The sequence below is a fragment of the Sceloporus undulatus genome, chromosome 2 (genome assembly GCF_019175285.1).
Source record: "Sceloporus undulatus isolate JIND9_A2432 ecotype Alabama chromosome 2, SceUnd_v1.1, whole genome shotgun sequence".
In the NCBI taxonomy this organism is placed as follows: Eukaryota; Metazoa; Chordata; class Lepidosauria; order Squamata; family Phrynosomatidae; genus Sceloporus; species Sceloporus undulatus.
Genome location: NC_056523.1, coordinates 247,696,282 through 247,717,303, shown reverse-complemented (window position 1 = coordinate 247,717,303; position 21,022 = coordinate 247,696,282).

The following is a 21,022-nucleotide window of genomic DNA, read 5'->3' as shown; positions in this document are numbered from 1 at the left end:
CACCTCAATATGATTTAAACATGGTACTCATGCAATAGTTTTTTTCCTGACATGTCAGGGCCAATCTGAAAACCATGTAAGCACACATATGACTAAGTTTGCAGTGGCTGCCTTGACAGCATCTATTTAGCAGGAAGGAGGAGGCTGGCACAAGCCTTTTCCCATGTGAGGCATAAATATAACTTGTCCTTTAATCTACTGGAATTATTAGCATTGGCATGAATGACATGATATTAGAGGCTAGGACTATGTTGGCAAACCCATGGCACGCGTGCCCTCTCTGGTATGTGAAGTCCTTTCTGAGGGCACGTGTCATGCACACCATCACCCCAGGACAATAATGTCACCACCCGTGCTCCTGAGGAGGGTCAGCACCATGGTGGATAAAGAAGGTAATGGAAGGAGAGAACTTTGACAAGGCCTCACACCTTCTTCCTGCCCTCAGCACAAAACCTTCCAGCCAATGGCAGTGTGGGATGGGTCAAGGCCCACCCCATTTCCATGGAGACAGCCAATGGGGGGCATGCCTTCCCCTTTCTGGCCTTGCCGTCTTTCTCATTGACACATTGCGAGCCACATTCCTCAGCATGACAGATCTCTCTCTCACACTCACAATCATGAGGTGGGGAGAAGGCGGAGGTGGGCTGCCTGATGGCTCAGGTGGGCAAGCAGCAGGGAATTTTCCCTGTGCCTCTGGTGCTGGCAAAAACCTCTCAGTCTGAAGTCACTTACTGAGCTTTCCACCATTATTCCCAGGAATTCCAAAAAAATGTAAAATGGGTTCTCCTTATCTCCCTATTTTCCCCTCTATCTTCCCCCCCCCCCCCCCCCGCTCCCATTTTGGCCTCACACAAATTTTGTTATGTGCCTTCAAGTCATATCCAACTTATGGCTACCCTATTATTGGGTTTTCTTGGCCATTTTCTTCAAAGGGGGTTTGCCATGGCCATCCCCTGAGGCTGAGAGAGTGTGACTCACTAAAGATCACCCAGTGGGTTTCCATGGCTGACCTGGGATTTGAACCCTGGTCTCCAGAGTGGTAGTCCAGCACTCAAACCAGCATGGCACATTGGTTCCACTTGAATCTTGTACCTAAAAGTTGTTGTTCTTATTGTTGTGTGCCAGTGATTCCCAAACTCTGAATGTTTTGGACTTCAGTTCCTAGAAGCCTCAGTCAACTTGGTCAATGGTCTGGGATTCTGGGAATTGAAGGCCAGAGTTTGGGAACCACTGTTGTGTGCCTTCAAATCATTCTCAACTTATAGTGACCCTATCATGGGGTTTTCTTGGCAAGGTTTGTTCAGAGGAGGTTTTACTATTGCCTTCCTCTGAGGATGGGAGAGTGTGACTTGCCCAAGGTCTCCCAGTGGGTTTCATGGCCAAGCTGGGATTCGAGCCCTGGTCTCCAGAGTCGCATGCACAAACTGCTGGGTCTCTTTGTTCTTGTTCTTGTGCTGTACCTTCTGTGCTTTATTATGCTTGTTGTTGTTGTTGTTGTTGTTGTATGCTTCCGAGTCATTTCCAACTTATGGGCCCAGAACACCCTCCCTCCCTTCTGAGTGCTGGTTCCTGGGATCTTAAAATGAAACTATCATGATGCAAGCTTAATCAGAGGGGGATTCCATTGCCATCCTCTGTGGCTGAGAGAGCATGACTTGTGTGTGTGGTGCCTTCAAGTCAGTTCTGACTTATGGCAACCCTAAGGTGAAACTATCATTGAGTTATCTTGGCAAGATTTATCAGAGAGGGGGTTGCTATTGTTAGCCTGAGGCTCAGAGAATGTGCCTTGGGTTTTTCCCTGGAGGTTCCACCCCTGGAAGATGGAAGTCCTGCGTCCAGAAATCCCCAAAGGTCCCACTCCTGAAAGTCCTGCCCCTGGCACCTGGTAACACCCAGTGCCAAAATGCCATTAAGTTTGGGCACTCAGTCTCTAAAAGGTTCGCCATCACTGGGCTAGAACGTACCTCTTTAGTGTGTTGCACAAAACTAAGCTTAGGTTCAGTCCAGATATTTACCATGTTTGTGCACAACTCACATTTGCGTGATCAGGCTTGTACCTCACTCTTCTACCTTAAATTTGACACAAGGACTTGGGTCCTGTGACACTTCAAATGTTTCTGTCCTCTGATTTCCATCAGCTCTGACCAGCATGGTCAGAAACAATGAGACCTGCAATCCATAAATGCCACAGAATCCCCGCCTTGATATAATGTAGCGTGTGATATGGGCATTTCACATGGAGACCAATAAATTGAATTTAATTTGCTTGATTTCTTTTCCCCACAAATAAAAAGTGCATAGCGTACTACATGAATGAAACCACTGTGCACACTGCTTCTCTCGTTGGGTACTGTGTGTGACGCACGTGTATATTTGCAGCACTGTTTTACATACAAGAGTAGATCAGACTACTGCCTCACATCATGCTCATACATGGACTACACCACTGGAGACCAAGGTTCAAATCTCTCCTTGGCCATGGTTCAAATCTCTCCTTGGCCATGGAAGCCCACTGGGTGGCCCTGGGCATGTCATACTCTCTCAGCCCCAGAAGAAGACAAAGGCAACCCCACCCCTCGCCAGGAAAACTCCATGATAAGTTCATTTTAGGATTGTCATGAGTCAGAAACAACTTGAAGGCAAACAACAAAATCTATGACATACAAATAATTACAATTATATTGGAAATAATATATTTGTACTTTTTGTTGTTGTTGTTGTTTAGACATCTGTTGCCAAAGTTGAAGAAGTTCAAATTGTGAAGGATGTTCAAATGGGAAGTGAACAAATTTCTCCCTCACACCAATGGACTGTTTTGGCTCTGGAACATATAGAATAACAATCAAAACTATATATGCTGTGTACATGTTAAATATTATGCACAGTAGTGAGTCAAATGGACAGTCTTAAGTGGGAAATGGACTGTCCTTTGCTGGTATAATCATTCTCCTACTCATATATGGCTGTGAACTTTCGACTCTATATTCCCAGAGGTCATTCCAGCAATATAAAACAGTAAACACAACCAAGCATTGTTAAAATCTTCCCCTAAGTGAAACAAGCAGCAATATTAGAGTTCTTGCCATATGATGAATAGGAATATGCAGCTCAGCGATGAAGTCTTGATTAACTTTATCATCCTAATCGCATTTGGAAATTCTCCTAAAATTTTGGAGATGTGCTGCAGCATAGAGTTTCCAGATTGCTTTTCATCAGGTGTGGTTGTGCAAGAACTGTTTTTTTTTGTGATTGACAAAAAAATGGGAAAGTCTTGCATGAATAAGGGAGGGAACAACCAGATGGAGTTTGGCTGGCTTGAGTGCTAGGGATGCATCTCCACCGCAGAAATAATGGAGTTTCATACCACTTTAACTGCCATGGGTCAATGCTACAAAATTCTGGGATTTGTAGTTTTGTGAGATAGTTAGCCTTCTCTGTCAGACTGTTCTGGTGCCACAACAAACTACAAATCCCAGGATTCCAAAGCAATGAACCATGGCAGTTAAAATAGTGTCAAACTGCATTATTTCTGCAGTAAACATACAGCGTAGGACTCCATGAGCAGAGGCCTGATCAAATAGCATTAGCATTTTGCAGTGGCTGGTGATAGTCCTCTAAACTGGCTAAATGATGAGGATCTCAGGCAAGTGTTCTGTAATGTGTGTGTGTGTGTGGGTGTGTGTGTGTGTGGGTGTGGGTGTGTGTAGTGTGTTCCTCTCTATAACATGAAGCAAAATGTACTCCAGACTCTGGATTCATTGGTGGTCCACATGATCAACTATCATTGGAAGCAGTGGGGTGGGATTAAAGCATGGAGTCAGTATCGTTACATGTTATAATGAAGAAAGGTGAAAAGGCTCCCTTTTTAGCAGTACTATAAGCACAATGGCCTAAACGCAGCTGCTAGTCACAATTAAAGAGACCCATTGATAATGTAATTTATTTATGTGTTGATTAAACATTAAGTAACTGATTCAATGGACCTACACTACAAATGTATCTAGACCTTTTTTCTTGTAGCACATTTTAATAGAATCATAGTTGGAAGAGACTTCAAGGGCCATCCAGCCCAACCCCCTGCATGCAGGAATCCACAATCAAAGCGCCCCTGACAGATTACCATCCAGCCTCTGTTTAAAGACCTCCAAAGAAGGAGACTCCATCACACTCTGAGGCAACATATTCCACTACTGAACAACTCTTACTATCAGGAATGTACTGTCCTAATGTTTAGGTGGAATCTCTTTTCCTGTAGTTTGAATTTGTTGCTCCAAGTCCTATTCTCTGGTGCTCCATCTTCAGAGTGACATCCTTTCAAATGTTTAAACATGGTTAGCATGTCACTGCTCAGTGGTCTCTTGCCAGGCAAAACATACCCAGCACCCCAAACCTCTCCTCATTGGGTATGGTTTCCAGACATTGTTTTAGTCACCCTCCTCTAGACATGCTCCCACTATTCTATCAAAGTATTAAAGCTTGGAGAATATATTGAAATTTATTAAAAGTAGTTTCAAGATAAAGAAATGGACACATTGTTTCATATTGTGCTTAAGTAATATATGGCATTCATTGGAGCAATGTTATTTATTTGCTTCCTACTCACAGAAGACAATTCTGTCAATTAATATGAGCCATACTATAGCTAAAAATAGAATGTCTGTATTCAGAGGCAGTATATCTCAGATTACTAAATGAAAAGACAAAGAAATAGATGGATGAATGTCAACTTTAATTTAAAGCATTTTAAATCTCATGTTCTTTCCATCCAATTCCATTTATACAGATGTTTATGAATTTTGTTAAGTTTTTATCAAAACCAGAGCTGCATAAAATTCTTTCCTCACAGCAGCTGGCAAATTCAATAGATGTCCCTATTATCAGGATAGAGAAAAACACCTTGAACTACTGCCTCATGATTGTTAAAAGTGAGGCGCAGCTCAGAGAAAACCAGGTTGGTAAGAGCCAGAGTGATATAGTGGTTTCAGCATTGGACTACGATTCTGGAGACCAGGGTTTGAATTCCTGCTCCACCATGGAAACTCATTGGCCATGGAAAATTACCTTGTGATAGGGTTGTCATAAGTCAGAAATGCCTTGAATGCATAGAGTAGCCGCAATTCATCATTACAAACATGGATGAAAACACAAACATTCACATCCGCACTTATCAGAGTCAAGCACTTAAAGCCATCCATCAGTTTCTTTGCCTTCCATTTATGGAGGGAAATGGTAAATTTGGTAAGGTTTTAAATAAAATAATATACAGTGCACCCGAGCCGCCACATGCACGCGCCCCATTATTTCCTAAGGGGCTCGAGCATAGGCGGATTTTCCCTTACACGGGAGGATCCGGAACGGATCCCCCAAGTAAGAAGAGGGCCCACCAGGCCCTCTAGCACTAGGCTATCTTAGTTTTACATGTGTCTTGCATCAAGTTAGGCCAATAATTGGAAACATGTGTGTTCCTGTGTGCATGTGCGTGCAATTAGACCACACTTTTAAGAATTTGCCAGCCATCATGGTCTCTGGCCATGTTATGGTGATATTCTGGACGCCATCCCAAAAATAACCTTTCCAAATTCTAATCTAAGCAGTAACAAAAATTGTAATAATGGAGGTAGGGAGGAATACTGATGATGATGTGATGGGGACTATTTTAGAAGAGATGCTTTCTCAGTTGGTGAAAGATGTCTGTTTGTCACAGCAGATGATTTTCCAAAACCAGCATACTTTGTTTTGTAACTGGTCACTGGAAGGCAAACATAACCTTCAATTGAAAGTCTGATTGCTGAGGCACACATGTCTTAGGAAATCCTGTTGTAAGGTGACAAACAGGTTAATCAGAGGAAACAGGCATGCTCCTTTATGTCTTATTTTATCTTGTACCAATAATTTCTGAGCTTCCTGTGTCCTCTGTTAATAAGCTGCTGTTGGATATCGTCTGATTCAATCCAGCTGTGACATCTCCAGATCACTGAATCAGTTAGTTGAAATTACTAAAATGTACTGAAAACAAGAAATTAAATGCAAAATATTTTTTAATCTGCCAAGCTACATGAATAAGAAATCCAAATCACAATATCACAATGAAAAATATAATGTTGTTACAGAAGGATACACACTAATCACAGCAAAGGAAGTTCTGAGCCAAGGCCACTACAGACCTCTAAACTGAGCCCCATTGTGTCTTGATATTACCGCAGCACATATGGTCTTCCATTAGTGGGTCTCTGAGCTGTGAGGGCTGCTAGTGTACCATATGTGCCTATGTGAACTACTGAGCTGATTTATGTTAGCATGTGTGGGACACTCCTTTCCCCAAACATCCTTTGAAAACATGTGCTTTTACTGCCTGAGTAGTAAGGCAAAGGGATTCTGCCATATCAAGATACATATTATTTACTTTTATTTACAATCATCCTCCCTCCCTCCCTCCCTCCACCTCTCTTGCACACACACACACACACACACACACACACACACATATCAGAGGATTTGTTCTTCCTCTGAGAGTAGGATCAAGAAGTTTAACTTTAATGAGAATGTTCCTTTCAGGGCTAAGAGAGGATACTATCAGAGTTCCCACAAATGAGGGATGGGTACTGCATGGCTCTCTCGATGCTACTGGACTTCCACATCTATGTATACATGACTGATATTCCCCACATTTGCCATAGATCAAGAGACAAGACTATACCTTCTGTCTGAAACAGTGAGCATTTAATAGGAGAATTTGTTTCTGAAGCCCAAGCTTTGGTCAGCTCAGAAGATGGGTTTGAGAAAGTAGGAAGGAGCCTAAGACCCTCTGAAATCTTTGGAATCTTTGAAACTGTCTAATATACATTGACAAATTTATCCTTCTGGAAAATTAGAATCTCAGGTCCACACTCTAACATGTATTTTAAATACTGTAAAATGCCAACCTTCTACCACTTTTTAATAGCCATAACTATGGGCCCGAACAGACAGGCCAAAATAAAGCTGCTTCGGGTCACTTTGGAGGTATGCTGTTCAAATGATGCATGTGTCCTAGGAGGCCAGAAGCTGTGCTAAAGCCATGCTCCACTCCTAAGGACTGGAGCACATCTTTGGCTCAGCTTCTAGCTTATTAAGATGCATGTGTCATTTAAACAGCATACCTTCAAAGTGACCCCAAGCAGCTTTATTTTGGCCTGTGTTCGGGCCTGTATCTCTGAAAGGGTGATTCAAGCATGCATGTCTACATTCAGCTAACCATGTATGCTCCTCCAACTCATTTCAGGCCAGACAACCTCTTTTTTGGTTTCTTCCTGAAATTATCCCAAACTCTCCATCAGACTCATCTTCATTCTCTAACATAACCTCTTCCTCCTTCTTTCTTAAACAGTTCCCTGGAGCTTTACCTTTGAGAAAATCTTAATGTTCTTATGCCAGCTGCTGTTCCAATCTGTTGGTTTAGAACGTGCAGCAGGAATGCCATCAATTTCAACCTTTAAAAAAAATAGGCAAGCATCTGAGTTGACAGCGCTTCCTCTGCTCATGTGTTAACCCTTTCAAAATAATTGAAATGGTCACTGTCCATCATCAAAATGTTCAGTTCAGAAAAGTAGATGACAGGAAGCCTAATACTCAGAGCAGGAGCCACACATCTATCAAAATGCTAGGGGAGATAATAGATTTATGGCTCAGAAATTCAGAATCATCAACCCTTTGCAGTCTCCAAACAGGAAAAATCAGTTTCTTTATTAAAATACAGTGGTATGTCTGTGGTAAAACAAAGTAAAAAATACAGGTCATTTCACAAAAGGACAAATGATTTACACATCCTCAAAACAAAAAGAAAAAGAAAGATCAGTTTAGAAAGTATAAGAACTTGTCTTTGAGTAAACCAACTGCCCAGCATCTCAGTATGTGCCTGATCTAAATTTGACCCAAATCTTATGTAGATGCCTTCAAAGTAAGGAACACTGAAGCACAAGATTTAGCACACTTGTCTTTTGTTTCTCCAATCCACAGCAAAGTTTTGGGACTAAAAATAATAATAATAACTTTAATGGATCAAACCAATGTTCCAACTAGTGCTTCCTTTAGTGACTAGTTGCTTGATTTTGGAAGTCCTCAAGCATGTTGGCTCCCCTCTGTGTACTGTGCAGTGACAGTCATTGTCTTCCATATTCGTTTGATTGATATATTGATCAACTGACTCACTAAATTTCACTACCTCTATGGGCCAAAACAAACTTTCTTTCAATCAATCAATAATGTGATGTATGACATGGCAACCATCATACCTTTTCCAAGTACAGTACTCATTTCCTAGAAATGTGACTCTAGGAAGAAGGAGTGGTTTCAGCTCCATTGCTTCTTGTACACACAAAGGCAAGTTGGTATTTCTGCTTACCTCCAGATGCTATGTAAAGTAGCCTTGAGACTCACATATTTCCATAAGACCGATTGATGATTTTGGTTGGGTTTGATTTATAATCTGTCTTTCTTCCCCGAATGAGATTCAAGGTAGCTTAGAATAACATAGAATTGATATAATTTAAACATAAAATTAAGAAAACATTAAAAATTAAAACACACCCATATTAAAGCACCCATCTAATTAAAAACCCTTTTTGTAGCAGGTGAGGTCAGCTGCCAAAGGCCTTCTCTCTCTCTCTCTCTCTCTCTCTTTCTCTTTCTCTGTGTGTAAGTCTTTGCTTGCAGGCAGAAGATCAACAGAGGTAGAACCTGCCTAGCTGTCTTTTGTAAGCTGCTCCACAGCCTAGGAGTAGTTACACACATACAGGTATATGTCTATACCCATTCTTCAGATGCAACTGTGGCAATGCAACAGGCTGAAAAGAAGACTTTACTAAACAGCCCCAAGCTATCCTTTTTCAGCTCATGCTAGTCATTCCCAGCTAGTTTTAGTCAGCAAACACAGGGCAGGAATAAAAATAAATGCACTCTGGCAGCTGCCTCGGCTGCCACTGTGGAGCTTTGTGACACATAATTAGAAAACAAATGGCAGATTAGCTTAATAATATTCATTAGTATCTAATGAAACTGAGAGTGTTTCCTGTTCAAAGCATGTTGAGCTGTTAGTTGAATTTAAGTAAATTCTGTAGCTCTCCCCTTCAGCAAATTGGTGATGTTTGGGGGGGGGGGGAGTCAAAAACTATTAACCCTTTCCCTAAAGGCTGCCTTAGCTCCCCTGCATGTCCAAAATTGACATGCGAAGCGTATGGTTAACTGAAAAGCCATGCTTCCCTTCAGGCATTGATCTGTCTGTCTGTCTGTGTCTTTCTTTCCTTCTATCTTTCCTGCCTTCCTTCTTTCTTCTTTGCCCAAGAATTTAATGATATGCAGAAATTATAGCTGTCTTGCTGTATTGCTGTAGGACTGACCTCCCTTGACAGTTCTTAAATTATTCAGCTATCAAGGGCCTGCTAAACATTAAATTAAGCATCCTCTCTCCCCTGTCCTAAACCATTAAGTTATGCAAATGCACAGATAATGGGGCATATGACAGCTGGAGGCATTAATCAAGCAGCTCTGTCTCGGGGCTGTTGTTATGTAGAAACTGCATCTGCCAACAGACAGTACTGACACAATTAGATCTCACTCAATGGGATGAGAAGGAACTACCTAGCTCTCTACATTCATGTTAGGTTGTCGACCTGGGATTCAATAAGACACTTGGGAAATCGCACTCTCTGTGTAGCATTCTGTCTCCGTTTCCTTCCTCGTGCTCATCTCTTTCTCTTTCTTCTTTTCTCTCTCTCTCTCTCTCTCTCTCCCTGTTCTCTCATCAAAATGAAAAATTGCCTATAATTGTTATCATTTGCAAACAAAGGCTGTCACAAGGCTCCACCTGCTGTTTGCAGTGGAAGGATTTTTCTTTAATTACTACTATTGTTGTGGTTGTTGTTTTGCCTTGTGCTCGATTAGGGTTCTTTGGGGAATTTTATTTATTTGCTTTCTTATTTAACTAGCATCTCCAGGCAAAGGAGGGGGGCAAAAAGCAAACAGAATCCTCTATCCTGTTGGTCCTTCCATCCTATGAATTATTGCTTTAAAGGGGAAAAAAGGAGTGGGGGAAGATTGTGTGGTCCATCATAATGACAGAACCTAGTATGGACGCAAGATACAGTTTGCTGTTTCTTTGTGCATATGCATATTTATTTCTTCTCTCCTAAACGGCTAGTTATTAAACATAAATGTTGGCAAACATTTTTCAAGAATCGTTTCCTCCGCCTTAATAATGCAGTACCAGGAATGGGATGACACAAGGTGGTGTCCTTTTATAGAAACATTGAAAAATGATCTGTGTTCTACACATAGCCACCCCTTTCTCAGAATCTTAAGAACGGGAATTATGAAGGGATTCTACAGGGCCCATGGAGGTTCAAAAAATGTTAACATACGCCTGAACAAAATCATTTTTCTCTCCTATCAGGAGAAGATGGTACAGGATGAGGGAGAATTCTGCCCACTAAATTGAGACCCCAATATAATAAGCAGTGCCCAAGGGTTTAGTATTTTGAGCTGTCCAAGGTACTGAATCTACTTGGAGCTCCTGAAAGGAACTGTCAAAAGCACCTCTGAGTAATCCTTGCCTAAGAAAACCCTATGAAAAGCTCGAGGTCACTATAACTCAACAGGCGACTTGAAGACACATACACACACAAGGGACTGAATCTCTTTGGGGAAAGTAGGGTTCAGCATTTTGGATATTTTGTTTTTCAAAATTTGATGTAGGTCTCAAAGCAGATTAACCACCCCAATGACATGGGAACCACTACCTACCATGGGTAGTACCTGCTGAAACATTATTCTAGCACCACCAATACAGGAGGAGCATGTATGCTTGTTGACAAATCACTGCCACAGCTTGGAAACAATACATTCTAAGTAATGTATAATTGGCTCTCCACATTTGTGGCTTTGACTTTTGCAGCTTTGACTATTTGTTGTTTTGATTAATATGTTCTCTCTAGGAATCGCTAGCTCCTCCAGCGCAACTCTGCCAGAAGTTGACCATAGAGTTTTACTAGAAAACCTGTAAGTTCATAGAGAAAACATTTCTCTAGCCATTTGTAGGTCCTCCAGCATGATTCTATGATCAATTTCTGGCAGACATTAACCACAGAGTTGCACTGGAGGACCTAGAGATTCCCAGAAAGGTAAAAAGAATAGTGGTTTTTTTTATTTGCAGTTTTTCCACATTCATGGGGGTCCTTCACCCATAACCCCAGTGAATGTAGAGGGACCACTGTAGTTACTCATAAGAAGTTACTTTAGGATCAGTGAGGGGGTAACTAAACTAAGCCTTCTTTGTAGAGTATTCACATTGCAAGGATAACAAAAGGGAATTGGAAATGTAGTTATGTCATTGCTGAAATCAGTAATGTCTTCTAATTTATTTTTAGTGTTACCTTTAAAGACATTTGAAGGTGCATCTGCACAGTAGAAATAATGCAATTTGAAACCACTTTAATGGCTATGGCCCCATCCCACACAATCCTGGGATTGGTATTTTTTCAGGCACCAGCCCTTTTTGCAGAGAAAGCTAAGGGCCATGTAAAACTACAAATCCCAGAATTCCATAGGATAGAGCTACACCACTTAAAGTGTTATCAAACGGTATTATTTCTACCGTGCAGCTGCACCCTTAGATGCTTTTTCAAGTTTTACGATATTCTCTTATGGTTTATTTTTTTCAAAAAGGTAACAAAAAGAAACAGATAAGCAATAAACAACGCAAGAAGTAATTAAATTAGTTATTTGCTTGTAATGAGTAATGACAAATTATATTAGAACACCACAATGAGTTTTTGTGAATGAGCAACTTTTTAAACATAACTTTCCCCATTCTGATCTTTGCCAGTTGTGCATAAGCAACAAAAATGTACAAAAGTTTGAAAACATTGATCAGAATCTTATTCGTAATTACAAATGCATAACTACTATAGTTATGCAGCTAGACTGTGAATTCTGTCCCACCCAGCCACCCATCTCCACTTACCAGGGAGCAGCTACTGCAGTCAATGGGGGCTGTTCCCTTGTCACTCAAAAAGCAGTTGACTGATGTTTCCAACCCTTCCTGTGCATGATATCTCATCACTTCCTATGAGTGATTAAAACTGGCAAGAGTAAGATCCCTGTCACAATTCTCCCTCAACCCAGAGATTGTTCATGTGAGGGAAAGATGGGAATGCCAGTCAGAAGCTTCCCATGTAACAGGGCAATGGACCCCAGTCAATTGCTGGACTTTCATGGTCCATACATGTTCCCTAGACAAGGGGCTATGTAAGGATTGCGAACAACCCACAGTTACAATGCATAACTCCAGTTTATGCATTCAGAACTCCGCAAGAAGACTCCAGCCATAGTGTGTGTGGTTTTTTTAATGACAGCTTCCATCAGAGGTTTTGTTTCCACTCAGGGTGTAACAACTGTTTTAGTTTTTATAGTTTTTGTGGGGTTTTTGGACTATGTGGCCATGTTCTGGAAGAGTTTATTCCTGACGTTTCGTCAGCATCTGTGGCTGGCATCTTCAAATAGCAATACATTTTATTGAGTAGCCCAAGGGCCGTTTCAAAATACTAGTAACATAATAAAAAGCAGTATCACACAGCTATATATAAAATGTAAATATAGTGCACTAGGTGCAATAAACCTCCATACAATATAATACATATGCATAACCTAAGCGTGCACCAGAACCAGAACATGCACTACTTGTCTATAGCTTATATATATCTGGCATCTTCAAAGAATGCTGGCATGGGAGTGGGGTATATATACTGTGTGACCCTTGGTTGAGAAGAAGTGAGTTACATGTTAATCTGTGTGTTGGTCTGTAGTTGAATGGCAAAGCCTCAGGGTGCCTCTTTAATTAGTGATCCATTGTCTGCTGGGAAAATCCCTGACCCTGGGTGGTTTTCATTTGCACGTGTTGGGACTTGATTTTAGTGTTTTTCAGGATTGGTAGCCAAACTTTATTTTGCAGTGTCTCTTGTGTTCCTTGATTTATGTTTGAACACTGTGTTTGCTGGTCCCTATGTAGACTTGTCTGCAGCCGCATGGTATGCACTAAACTCCTGCGCCCATGAGAGGGTCTCTCCTGTCCTTCACTGAGTGAAACATTTGCTGGATTTTCTTGGTCATACGCTGAAAGCCATGCTGGGAGAAGGGGCGACATGTCCCATGGGGAATAATGGGGTGCGCGCCTGTGGCACGCACACACTGCGCCACCACATGCACAAGCCCCATTCATTTAAGTGGGGCTTGAGCATAGGAGGAATTCACTTTACGTGGGGGAATCCGGAATGGATCCCCTGCATAAAGAAAGGGTGCACTGTACATGCAATGTGATGTAATGTAATGTAATGAAAGTAGACACCCAGGCATTGACATGTATTTCTCCCTAAAGGGAATGGATATGTTTGTATATCTATGAATCACCAAAGATCACCAAAGCTTCTACTCATTAACTCATGTAAATATCCTTAGATTTCAGCACTTATGAATGTTAAGTGGAGAGTTGATGTTAGTTTTGTGACTCTTGTTTTAACCACCATCATGAATTGGACACCCAGGTGGCCCAAATGTAATAAGGGAGCCCTAGACAGATTCTAGATTACCTAGCAAGAAGCAAGGACCTCCATTATTCAGATCTCAGAATTTAATTTATTCCCATTATTTTAGAGAATGTTCATTATTTTAGAGAATGTTCAGCTTTGGTTGATAGGCCAACTGCGTCCCTACCTGAACCGAAAGGACCTTGAAGGAGTAGTACTTGCACTGGTAATCTCTCAGTTAGATTTCTGCAATGCGCTCTACTTGGGGCTACTCTTGTACCAAATTCGGAAGCTTCAATTGGTTCAAAATGCAGCAGCCAGATTGGTCACCGGAACATCTAGGTTTGACCATATAACACCAATACTGAAATCTCTTCACTGGCTGCCAATTAGCTTCCGGGTGCAATACAAGGTGTTGGTTATTACCTTTAAAGCCCTACCTGGCTCAGGCCCAAGTTGCTTGCGGGAGCGCTTCTCCCTACATAATCCGTCCCGCACTCTCAGAACATCTGGGAAGTTCTTACTAGAATATTATAATACCAGGTTAATTACAACTTCACATAAGGATAAATGAATACACTGGTGCCTCGGGATACGAAATGATCGGGTTACGAAATTTCCGGGATACGAAAAAGTTGGATTGGCAAAAACTGTTTCGGGTTACAAAATTCATTTCGGCGCGAAATTCAAATGCTGCAAAGTGCAGCTATAGGCTTTCCAGTGCTAACGGAAAGCCTTTTCGGGTTACAAAATTTTCGGGTTACGAAAGGAATGGCGGAACGAATTAATTTTGTAACCCGAGGCACCAGTGTACCCATATTGTTGGGGGTGATTAGCTTGCAGTTGTAAACCACTGAGAGACTGCTTAGTTCAGTAGCACAGATCTATTAATCTGAAGTTGAGTAGGTCCATCCATGGAATTTATATGATTCATTGGGTCGGCTCTAACTGAGACTAACAATTGGATTTAGGCCACAAAACAATCTGAAACCCAAACAGATTTTAGCCCAGATAATTTTAACATCTTCCATGAAAAACAGTTAGGATGATGCTTTATAGTGAATTACACCATCTAATTCAATAATTTCTACACCAGAGGTGGGTAATGTGTGGCTCTCCAGGTTGTGCAGGACTAGAATGGAGCCCTGGTGGCGCAGTGGTTAAATGCCTGTACTGCAGCCATTCACTCGAAACCACAAGGTTGCGAGTTCAAGACCAGCAAAAGGGCCCAAGCTCGACTCAGGCTTGCATCCTTCCGAGGTCGCTAAAATGAGTACCCAGACTGTTGGGGGCAAATTAGCTTACTTGCTAATTAGCTTACTTGCTGTTCACCGCTATGATCTTTGGAATAGCGGTATATAAACAAAACATATTAAAACATATTAGAACTCCCATCACTCTTCACCACTATCTATGTAAGCATACAGGGGTGTGACTCAATAATATATGAGTGTGGAAGGCCACATATTCCCACCCTAAATCTACAGTAAGTATCCATGGCACTCTATAGTTTGAGACAGGAGACTTCTCCAACACAAAAACTTTTGCTGACAAAATATTTGCTGTGTCACTAAGCTATAAAGCTTCCCTTCCATTGTGCAGCCTATTCAAAGTGAGCATATTTTAGGTTTAAGTCCCTCATTGGTCCTAAGATATCATCCATTGTCATCTTGTCATCTCTACTGATCTCCTTGCCTCAGTTGCTTCAAATGCAGTATAATCCCAGAAAAACCTTTTATTGTGAACTCCATGTATCATAGAAGATTGGTCTTTGTCAAGTTAAACTCATTTTACTTTTGCAGAATGTGTTGATAAATGCCTCTGAAGGAACCCAGCTCTATCAGTAATTACTGTTCTCTTACTGTTCTTGAAGGAAAACATATGTTTTTACCAGTTGTCTTCCCATCTTCATCTTACAATTGCCATAACTCTTTGAAATATATTATGCCGCTACTTGTTGTTATGCTTTATGATTTCCTTAATTTATTCATCCCACAGCCTTACAAGTCTCAGTTTAATATCTTTCTTCTGAATATGTTGGTTCTGCCCATCTGCTGTTTTGTTGGCGGGGGTTGTTATGTTCAGACATGTTTTGGTAGATGTACTAGATAGCTGTGTTGAGCACAAGAGAAAACCACAGAAGCCAATAAAATCAATATTAATTATTCTCCAACAATGGAGTAAGGATCAGGACCCACAGAATAAAAGATCAAGCACTAACAAAACTGGATTGCATTGGATCTGCTTGTTACTTAAATATGGTACACTCATTAATAATAATAATTATATATATATATATGGAATGTTTTAAAAAAGAATTTAGACTATTACTCATTTTTTGATGGCTAAAACTTTCCAGATACCAGATCTGTTGGTTCAGTGACAGCTTAATTTGATACAGCACAGAAAATGTAGTATTTATGTAACAGGTTTCATGATTCTTATAACTAAAATAGCAAAATATCATCGGCAGAATACATTAGCTAACAAAGTAGCTAAATAATAAAGTGTGCTCCTGGGCGTTATTTTTTTATCAGAAACTTTGGAACCAGAGACAGAAATAACATGGAGGGGGGGGGGGTGATAGAATCCTTCACCCAAAAAGAAGAGCAGTTAAACATGTTTTAGCAAACTCTTTTATTCAAAACTAACAATCTGGAAGTTTGAAGTGAAACAACCATGTCAGATAAACCTTGCATGAGCGAAGAAAAACATTTTGAACCTACTAGGAATGTTCAGGAATGTTCTTTTTTCTTTCACTTTATGGTTGTGTGCCTTCAAGTCATTTCTGATTTATGATGACCCTACCATAGAGTGTCCTTGGCAAGAATTGTTCAGAGGAAGATTGCCCTTGCTGTCCTCTGATGCTGAGAGAGTGTGACTTGCCCAAGGTCACTCAGTGGGTTTCCATGGCCAAGCAGCGATTCAAACCCCGGTCTCTAGAGCCATAAGCCAGCACTCAAACCACTTTGATGCTGTGTGCTTTCAAGTTGTTTCCGATTTATGGCGACCCTAAGGCTTTACTTGGAAAGATTCTTCAGAGGGGGGTTGCCATTGCCATCTTCTGAGGCTGAAAGCGTGTGATGAGCCCAAGGTCACCCAGTGGATTTACATGGCCAGTCTGAGATTCAAGCCCTGGTCTCCAGAGACCTAGTCCAACATTCAGGCCACTATGCCACACAGGCTCTATGACATGCTGATTCAATTTCTTTCACTAACCTCTATTTTTCTTATTATTTCTATATTTCTATGCTTTTTTTAACAGGTTGGTGGTAAGGCAAGCTTATCTCATTTCTCCTATTTTGTTCTTCATTTTCGCACAGTAGGGGAATCTGGAGGCCGTTGCTGTTTACTTTGCCTCGGATGAAGGCATACATGGCTATATTAGGGTCAGCAAGGTAGAATCCCATTTTCTCCTTACATTGTCTTTTGCAGACACACTGTTGCTGTAACCCAACAATGAGAGTCTATGTTTCTCTGCCCCTCTTTTACCAACTCCCAGTTTTGATGCTGCTAAAAAAGAGCTGAAGGAGCTGAAGAAAGACTCCCTAGAGGTCAGTCCCTAGTGTGGGGTTGCGTTTAGGCCATTATTACTCTACTTTTCTTTAATATCCTGTTTTCCAGCTGTTTCTGCCTGCAGATGCATGATCATTACCTTGGTACAATTATGATATGAATATTTAAGACTGAAGGTTGAAGCCCTGAAGGCCTTCATAAAAATATAGCAAACACAAGTACTCAAATAGGGGTCCACCTTTTGAGAATTGCATCCATTTTGAATGGACCCATCTATTCTGGTGCGATTCTTACATCTTCACCAAATTGTTTCACTGTGTCTCCTTTTGAAGGGCTCTGTCTTTCGAGTGCGTTTTCTGTACGCAACACTGTCCATTTCCAGCCTTGCAGTGAACTCTTTGGCTAGTCAGAAGAAATGCTCAAAGTAGCACCAAACTGCCAGTAATAACAAATTCCGGACAATCTGTGTAATATTCTCTGGCCTCAATTTCTCGTGTTTTTCTTCCTGCTAATTTTAAAGCTTTTTTTCCACCCCTCATTTTCAAGTGAGTGTTCCGTAATCACAGCAAGATACCCAAGATAATTATAGATACCAGCACTTTAGTTTGGTCAGAAGTTGAACTCTAAACCCTCAGGCCTCACTAAGCCCCCGAGGTATGCTGAAATTCATAATAACCCATGGTTTGGTTTGCCATATTACTTAATTAATCCAGCTGCTCCAGACTTACATTACTGGATATTAAAACAACTTGTCAATCTGTAATTGCAGATCTCCTTCCTCCCCTTTTTATCTAATTTGGTTGTTTTATATTAAGTCAGTCTCTGCCCTGCACTGAGTCTCTTTGTTTCATTAACTTCTAATAGAAATGCATTTGATAAAATGACTCACAGTGAAAGTGCAATCTGGCCAGAAAGGACAGTGAAGCCTGCATTTATGAAATCCTACATATACTTGGGAGCTACACTAAAAGATTGTTATGAAATACACAAGAATATTATACAAGAAGCGCCTGGGAAATAAGATCAGTCAATTTATTTATTTTATTTATTTTGAAGACATGGTCCACTGAACACCATGACTTTTATTGAATTTATTTTTCAAAAATATATATAACTCACATTTGCATTGACAAACCTTCTTGAATATTTGCCACGCAAATATTTACATTGTAGTGAACTTTAAACCTCCATCTCAGGTATGTTTGGGTCAGAGACTTGAAAAATTGAGATTCTGCCCTACATTTCCCAACCAAACAGCTATGGGCACTGTGGGACTCATCATTCAAAAAGAAATCGGTTTTTTCATCTGGTAGCTGTGCCCTCATTGTCGTACCGTTGCACATGTTTAGTGTGAAATTAATGCTACCCACACAGTAAACTGTATGTCATAATAACATATCCATAAACTGTCATGGACATACTAATAGTGACACATCACTAGCTTATACTCAAGGTAAGAGATTTATCAAGATGTTTCACCCATGCATATATATCATATGATTTTTCACCATTTGATGATTCACACAGCTTAATGATTTGCAACTGGCTTTAATGGAAAATATGACATTTAAGATGGCTCTGAGGATACTGAGTTTCTATCTGTGGCATGTTATCTACAAAGGTTTGTTCATACAGTCACCCCTCCGTATCTATAGATTCAACCACTCATGGCTTCAAGCTTCATATATATATATATATATATATATATATATATATATATATATATTCCAAAAAGCAAACCTTGATTTTTGCCATTTTATATAAGGGACACTATTTTACTATGCCTTTGTATTTAATGCGAGTTCAACATCCATGGATTTTGTCATTCACAAGGGTTCCTGGAACCAAACCCCAGTGGATACCAGGGACCCACTTGTTGATCCTGAAATTTCATGTACTCTAGTGGTATCAGCTATTCTTTAGATTTTTCTCTTCTCTGCATTTTTACAGTACAGTTCTTGATCCAAAGTAATATACCAATATACATATTAAAATGTATATTTTATCCTAAAACAAGTTTAATAATGCAACTTTGAGGAACAGTATTTTAGAATCCCATCTATTGTGAAAATGTGTTCCAAAATCATTTAAATATTTTCATGTCAAATTTTTTAAATGAACAATTATGAGGAAACTGAGCAGAAAGAACTTATGTTCAAATGTGAAGCTGACACAGATGGGAAATAGAGTGGCTTATTCATCCCTAGTAATCCTGCTTTTCTCTTCTTGGGACTGCATGCCCAGAAAACTGAAAACTCTTAGGCCCCATTCCCACTGGGTTATAAAGCGAATCAAGAATCGGATTATAGAGACATTGTTCCATTCATGTTTGATCCTAGTTATAGGGAAATCGTTCCCATTTGAATTCGCGTCCGATCCTAATTTAGTCCATTTCTCTAGCAAAAACCCAAATCAGCGGTGGATAACCCAGATTATCCTGACACCACTTTTCCAGTGGTTCTTTGGCTGGGAACCATGTCCGATCCGATGTAAATTAATGGGAACAACAAGGATGTCCGAATCGATATTTTAGGAGGGGAGGGCCAATGTTAAAGGGGCTGGTCTGGGAGTGTCACCTGCTTTGTTCTCTTTCCTGGCATTCCCAGTGGCATTTTCCCGTTCATGTAGTCTTTCCTCAGTGGTGCAGGGGAAGCGTTCGCATGTGTAACAGGCCTGTAGCTAGGCCACAACAAACTCCAACTCCCAGAATGCCATAGCCTTGAGCCAGGATGCTTAAAAGCAGTGCCAAATTGGGTGATTTCTCCAGTGTTGATGCAGCCTCAGTCTCTCTCTCTCTCTCTCTCTCTTTTTCTCTTTGGTGCGTGCGCATGTCTGCAAGCTCCTGTACCTGCCCCTCCTGGGAGTTTGTTGTGAGACTGGGCGTGCGCACACACACACACACACAGGAAGACCTTTGGATCTGAATTGGATCCCCTCTTATTCTTCCTCCTCCTCCTCTTCATCTACCCCTCTTGCTCCTCCTCCTCTTCTTCCTCCTCCTCCTCAGCCACTCTGGGCTGACAACATATCCCAGCTCCCAGAATTCCATATCCTAAAGCCAGAAAAGAGTGAAAGAGGTGCCAAGAGTGTGAATGCAGCCTCTCTCTCTCTCTCTCTCTCTCTCTGGTGCATGTGCACTCACCTGCCCGAGTCCTGGGAGTTGGGGTTTGTTGCTAGCCGGCTGGGCCCTTCTTATTTCTCTTGCTCCTGCTCCTCCTCTTCTACCTCTCATCTTCTTCTTCCTCCTCCTCCTCTTCTTCCTCCGCTCTTCCTCCTCTTCTTTTTTATCTTCATTCTCCTATGCTCCTTCTTCTTATTTCTCCTCCTCCTCTTCCTCCTTCTCCTTCCTCCCCCACCTCCTCCTTTCTCCTCCCCCTTTCCTCCTCTTCTTTTGTTGTTCCTGTGTGCCTTCAACTCCTTTCGGACTTATGGCGACTCTGCAGAGTTTCCCTGGCAAGTTTCTTCAGGGGGAGGTTGCCTTTACCTACCTGAGAGGCTGAGAGAGTGTGACTTGCCCAAGGTCTCCCAGTGGAATTGCATGGCCAAGCTGGGATTTGAACCCTGGTTTCCCATTGTCCTACTCCAATGCTCAAGCCACTACACCACGCTGGCTCCACTGCCCTTAAAGGTACAGTAATAATAATAATAATAATAATAATAATAATAATAATAATAATACTTTATTCTTATATATCGCTATTCCTTTTTCAAGATCATAGCGGTGTACACGTTAAAAGACAGTATAAAAACAGCAAAAAACAGCGTTAAAACATCAAATAGCAATCTAAAAACAGATAATAAAACATCAACTCATGGGGGGGAAAGCTTGACGGAAAAGGAAAGTTTTTAGCACCCTCTTAAATCCATCAAGGGGTGAGGCTGTGCGGAGCTCGTCGGGCAGGATATTCCATAATCTGGGGGCTGAGAATGAAAATGCCCTCTGTGTTGCACTA